Below are 6354 nucleotides of genomic sequence, written 5' to 3' on the forward strand. Positions count from 1 at the left end.
AGACTCGCTCCCTCGGTCAAAATCGAGGGAGCAAGGGTCTGTCCATATAAACCTCCCTTGTCCACTTCACGAAGTGGAACGCACTTCAAAATGGCGGCGGGGATTCCCCCAAGGGGAAATGCTTAGGGAAGTTTGCAAGTGCGGGTCTTAAATTGGAGTGGAACGCAGCACAGGACTTGGTTACTTGGTTCAAACAGATCTGAGAAAATGACTAAATTATGCATGCCAGGCCAGTAGTTAGCAATGTCAATTTGTAAAAATAATAAATAAATATGTGCCTGTGCACATTCGCATTTGTTTACAGAGCACTCAGATGCCTATGGACAAAACACGTAATATGAATGTGCATGCTGTCACCATCTTCAAAGAGAGAATTACGTTATAGTTTTCAAAAAACTTGGACTTTGAAACTGCTTTAAAAATTTAGCATTTTCAGACCCCCAAAATGTTGTTATTGATTTAAAAAAAAGATATGAAGTGATATTATAATTTATTATAAAGCTCTGTGAAATACTAGATTCTGATTGGTAAATCTCGCATTGCAGCGGTATGTTATTCCCTGATAACAACTAACTGTGACCTTCTTCTTTCAGACAAATACAATCTGAGTTATATTTAAAAAGTCGTGGCTAATCCAAGCTTTATAATCGCAGCGATTGTTGCTCTGTTTTTGAAGTCCATAAAAAATTCATTTGTCCATCAAATAACATGCTCCACATGGCTCTGGGAAGTTAATAAAAGCCTTTCGTCCGACCGCATTCCGTATTTAGTTTATGGGAAAAGTGTTGAAAGTGCCTCTGCAGTTCAAATGGCCGTATGCATCTTGAATTGCGAGAAGGCACTTTCAACACTTTTTTTCCACAGAAGGCCATCGGCTGGTAGCCTAGAAATCTAGACGCACCCTAGCGGCAGCAAATCTAATCTGCCCACGAGTGTCGTCTAGCAACTCTCAATACCCTTCTGAGCTGTATTCCCCTAACTCTTGCCGGGCCAATCACATCGTGTATAGAGTCGGTGGGCGGGGCCATATTGACGACAGCCGAGTTGCGTTTGCGTGCTTCTAGTAAACACAGAAACTGGCGAACGGCGGCGGTCTTTCGAATCAGCTTTGACCGCGACTCTGGAAGACTTGGAATTAAGCTTTTCTCTGAGAAAAGAACAAAGAACGGCACTGAAGTCATTCTTAAAAAGGGAAGATGTGTTCGGAGTTTTGCCGACCGGATCCGGCGAATGTTTAATCTATCAACAAGCTCTGTTTCACCTTCGTTGCTCTGGTTGGTTGTAGCGCTATCCTATCGCGTGCAGAGGGAGTTTGAAAGACAACCGTTTATCCCGCCCCTCGGATTGAGCCCTGTCTATGGGGGAGTTTCCAGACCAAACATCTTGATGTGGGGTCTGGCTTGTCAGACTAATTGGCTGGAGCTTTAAACTTTAAATATGGAAACTTTTCTTACACAAATGCAGTGATTCCCTTCCCTTAAGAAGCCCCCAGAACCGCGTGGAGCATGTTATTTAACGGACAGAAACAGAACTACAACTACTGCCAAAGCTTGGTTTAGCCATGACTTTTTAAATATAACTCAGATTTTATCCGTCTGAAAGAAGAATGTCATATACACCTAGGATAACTTGAGGGTGAGTAAATCATGGGCTACATTTTATTTTTGGGTGAATTATCCCTTTTCAGCCTTCTTTTCAACAGAAAAAAAATAATAATAATTATATATATATGTGTGTGTGTGTGTGTGTGTGTGTGTGTGTGTGTAGTTTGGAACAGTTTTTCATCATGGAAGCTATGCGTAAGAGCTAATAAAATATTTAAACGCAAGACAATATTTTGTGCCTAATTTACTTGAGACAAGTAACCGTGTAATAAGCTGATCGCTCTGTCTGGGTTTATTCTGCGATAACTAGCTGGATGTATATTATCCCATATAAAACATCATGAAATGTAATATTCTGTAATAGTGTTTGTATGGTATTGCTAGTATTCCCTGAATTTGTATCAAAGATAAATCCACTATTAGTTAAGCCACTGGCACAGCTTACCCCAACACATCTGATACACCTTAACCTATAATAGACTTTTGTGAGTCTATTGCCCATTGGAGAACAAACATTATAGTTGCGTAAGACACCACTATTCCCCACACTGTTACCTGTGGATTAAAAACTGAAGTCATCCTCTCCCCATACCTCCACCCACCCACCCTACACACACACACACACACACACACACACACACACACACACACACACACACACACACACACACACACACACACACACACACACACACACACACACACACACACACACATTAACATTAATGCATTTAATATCCTCTTCTAAAAGGTCAAGTGTTGATGGGAAATAGCTTCCCTTAAATTATCGGGAAGCATAATGAGACAAAATTGTTTACGGATCCAGAGACGCATTTTGTTGCAAATGACTGTTTGGCTGCGATCACTCTTAGCCGGAAATGGAAAATGATTGCACTCTGTTGCTGTTTTATTCTTTGATGCAGGTCTAAGGCCTTTGCTGTGATCTGAACCCCATTAAACCCTCCGCCAAAAAATGCTCCATGCATTCACACAGCAGTGTCATCTTGAGTTAGTATATGAGTTATGAGTTAAAAGCTGATGTTAAACTGAGATATGGAGCGACAACACAACAACAGAGAGTGATAGAGACAAAGAAACAGAGTAATCACTTATATAAAAGTTGCATTGAGGATTTGTTCCAGAAGAATTCACTCAAACCAATCAACATGGGCTTTTCTGGATGAGCTCTCAAGCAATCCTAATGTCTTTGAGGAACAAACACTAGACAAAACCTATTCCTGTGCAATGACAGAGGGCACGCTGTGCTAGGTTTAAGGTGGCCCATCTAACCCTTCTCTTCCCAAGAGTGTCCTTGATCAAAAGACATGGATTGCTTGTAATGCATTAATTAACTTGTTAGATAAAAAAATAATCTGATTATGTAATACTTGTTAATTGTGATGCATTACTTTACTTGTAACATAAAAATAATAATCTGATTACATAAAGCATGTTGCTTGTAATCCAATACTTTATTCCTTACATCAAACCGTAATCTGATTGTACTATGCATGTTACTTGTAATGTGTAACCCCCAACAGTGCTCATTTCAAATGAGTTTGAAAACATCTGATCGCTAGGTTTTCTCAGAGGAGCACTATGGTAGAAATTTGTCTTTCTTGAACATAATCAGAAATGTCAGCTGATAAGGGTAAAACAACATACTCTGGTACACTCGAGGGAGCACCTAAATTGGGTTTCCACAGTTGTACCTTAACAGGTTGTAGAGATCTCTGATGGAATCACATCCTCATGTTCTGATATCAAAGATACGCAAAGTTCAACTTGTATGAAGTTCAACTTGCAGTGTTATTACTGTATTGTATTTAATTCAGTATATCTTCAGTTTTAACCATTAATGAATGCTGTCCACTCTGGACATAGTGGAATTCTGAAAATCTCTTTGAAAATATGTGTAATGATTTTCAAATCTTGTTTTTCATGTCCAAAGAGCAATAAACACACATTATCCTGACTGAGGTTTTCATAATTCATGCATGAAAGAGTTAAAGAGTTTTTTCATCCAAAATTGAAATTTCTGTAAATAATTCCTCACCCTCATGTCGTTCCAAACCCGTTGTTAACCTTTTTTCATCTTCGGAAATCAAATTAAGATATAAAAGATATCTGAGAGCTAACGTACTCCATAGATATTTTAATTAACACTTTCACAGTCCAGAAAGGTAGACAACGGGTTATTAATTATTATTATCGTTAAAATAGTCAATATGACTCCAGTAGTTCATCCTTCATTTTATGAAGCTATGCAAATATTTTTGTTTAGCTCCTGTGTAAGCATCACTTGTCATGGTGGTCACGTGCAGCTTCAGCCAATGGTAACGACGGCTTCACACTGCATGCGCAAGCTGTATGTCTCTTCGTAAGGAGAGCGGGAGCCGCACACGCCCGTTGTGCATTCACACTGGCAGCGTATGGTGAACCGCGGCTCGTGTATTGCAAATACAGACGAATATAGTCCATTCTGTCACCTTTTCTGGTGTTCTCCTCCAACACCTGTCATTCTCGTGCTTTGCTTTATGATGGGCAGATCATTTATCTGCTGCAAATGTGACCGTGTTCCCCTCTGTCCCACGCACATATACATAAAACATGCTGTATTTAGGTGGTTTACACTATAAAAGTAACCTTAAAGAAAGTGTGTGTAAGATTGTGGCCAAAACCGGTCCTGCAATTGTAACAAGTGCCCTCAACATAACGTTAGAGCAATGGACCAGTTTCTAGGTTGGTGGAGAACAGAATTAATACTGGCAGTAAATAAACCACAGAAGCATATGAGGAAAATTACTCAAGAAAATATATTTGTAATTTAACAGTCACATAGACAAAACAAACAAGATTTGGAGACGGAAATAAATTATAAAACAATAAATTGATAAACAAAATATGAATTCTCTGTGTTATCTCTTGTCTTGTTTCTCTTATTCTGTTAAGATTTCGATTTCTTTTTTTTCTCTTGAAATAATTGAATGTACGTTACCTCAATTTGCAGACTGTAGTAAGACCGTTTATCGTTTATTTATTTTCTGTATTTCAGACAGCTATTAAACTTAACTGTCTCTTTAAATTTGGGGATTTTTGTTCTATATTGCTTTCAAACCAGAACCTTCTTTAACAAAACCCCGTAACAAGGTAATATAAACACAATTAACCAGTCAGCAAAACTGAAATCTCTAATCACATTGAAATGAAAAAACAAAACAAAATTAAATACAAAATATACATTTAACTCACACGCAATAACCAAATACCCTTGTTATAACTCTTTGTCTGAATTTGTCTTTCAAATATTGTCCAAGAATGGTCCTTTAACAAGTCCAGTGAGTGAGTGCCAAATCGGCTCAGTCCTACCAGTTCAGAGAAGTATCCAAAGGAAAGAGAGTTGTCCTCCTGAAGCAAGTTGATGCAACGCAACGAATGTCCTTAATACAGTGGATACAACAAAAGTGTGCTTTCCCAGGTCCAGGAATCAGCATTCAATTTTGGTGGCTCGCCATCTCAAATCCATGAGAGAGGTTTTCAACTCAAATCAACAAACCTGACGTGTTTTACCAAAACAGTGTCATTAATATATAACAATCTCATCAACTTTTCTTTTTCCTATTTAAACTGTGTTTAAATATGCATCACAACTTTTCATGTCAAGCATGTTATTTTACAGGCATATTGAGAAATGTATATTATACTCATATTGATATGGACATCAATATTCATTCATAGCTTAACAAAATATATCACTCAACATCTCAAAATAAATCATATGAACATGAAATATGAAAACGATTTTTACAACATGCATAATGATATGCAGGTAACAAAAAACACATCTTTTAAAGAAAAGAAAAATACAGATAACTCACCAAATCCCGAGTTTTCAGTTTTTAAAACACCCGCTTCAGATTCACAGGAGTTTCACAATCATCTAGCATCCACGTTTACATCGGCAATCATCATTCTACAATGATTTATCATCATCAATCATAAAGTATTATAAAAGTTGTTTATAACAATATTAAATGAATTTTAACAATATAAACCTTTTTAATCCCGTTTCTGCATCACTCATCTCGTGTTCAGCGCATCTCTCGCACTTCCGTGAGTCATCCGCTTGCGTCATACACAGCTTGTGTTACGTGTAATACGTCACATGATCTCCGCTCAAATATGATAATTATTATTTTTATTTATACATAGTTAATTCACAATGTACTTTAATAGATCGTTTCAATATTTTAATTAGAAATACAACTATTAGACTATACAATTATATATATATATTTATTTTCCTAAGGCACCACATTTAACATGGGTTACACAATCACTTTCAAACAGAGGTGGACAAAGTACACAACTCTATTACTTGAGTAAAAGTAAAAGTACTACTGGTCAAATATTACTCCATTACAAGTTAAAGTTGTAAAAACAGATTTTTACTCAAGTAAAAGTACAGAAGTATTTGTTTTCAAAAGTACTTAAGTATTAAAGTAAATTTCCTTTTGTATGTCAATGCATTATTTTATTATTGTTGTATAAATGCACACTGTCATCATGGTTTAAGCCATTCAGTGATGGTCCATCTGACATACTAGCATACGACTAACTTAAACTCATTTAAATACTTGTATATAAGTTACAAAGCTCTTTACAAAGCTGCTGTCACTTTAAGGCCGAATGCATGGATCCAATACACTGATAAACATCTGATATTCTCCCAACTTTACTCTTCTCTTTC

The 6354-nt window shown here is 37.0% G+C and overlaps 1 long non-coding RNA gene across 1 annotated transcript; it reads right to left on the minus strand.

The window, feature by feature from the left end:
- Positions 1-4397: 4397 nt before the first annotated feature.
- Positions 4398-5932, minus strand: LOC137043412 (uncharacterized). Its single transcript, XR_010898472.1, has 2 exons — positions 5660-5932; positions 4398-5577 (listed from the first exon to the last, which is right to left on the minus strand). It is a non-coding gene; the product is annotated as an uncharacterized lncRNA (long non-coding RNA).
- Between the last annotated feature and the right edge of the window lie 422 nt (positions 5933-6354).

This window comes from Pseudorasbora parva, chromosome 16 (assembly GCF_024679245.1).
Source record: "Pseudorasbora parva isolate DD20220531a chromosome 16, ASM2467924v1, whole genome shotgun sequence".
NCBI classification, from domain to species: domain Eukaryota; kingdom Metazoa; phylum Chordata; class Actinopteri; order Cypriniformes; family Gobionidae; genus Pseudorasbora; species Pseudorasbora parva.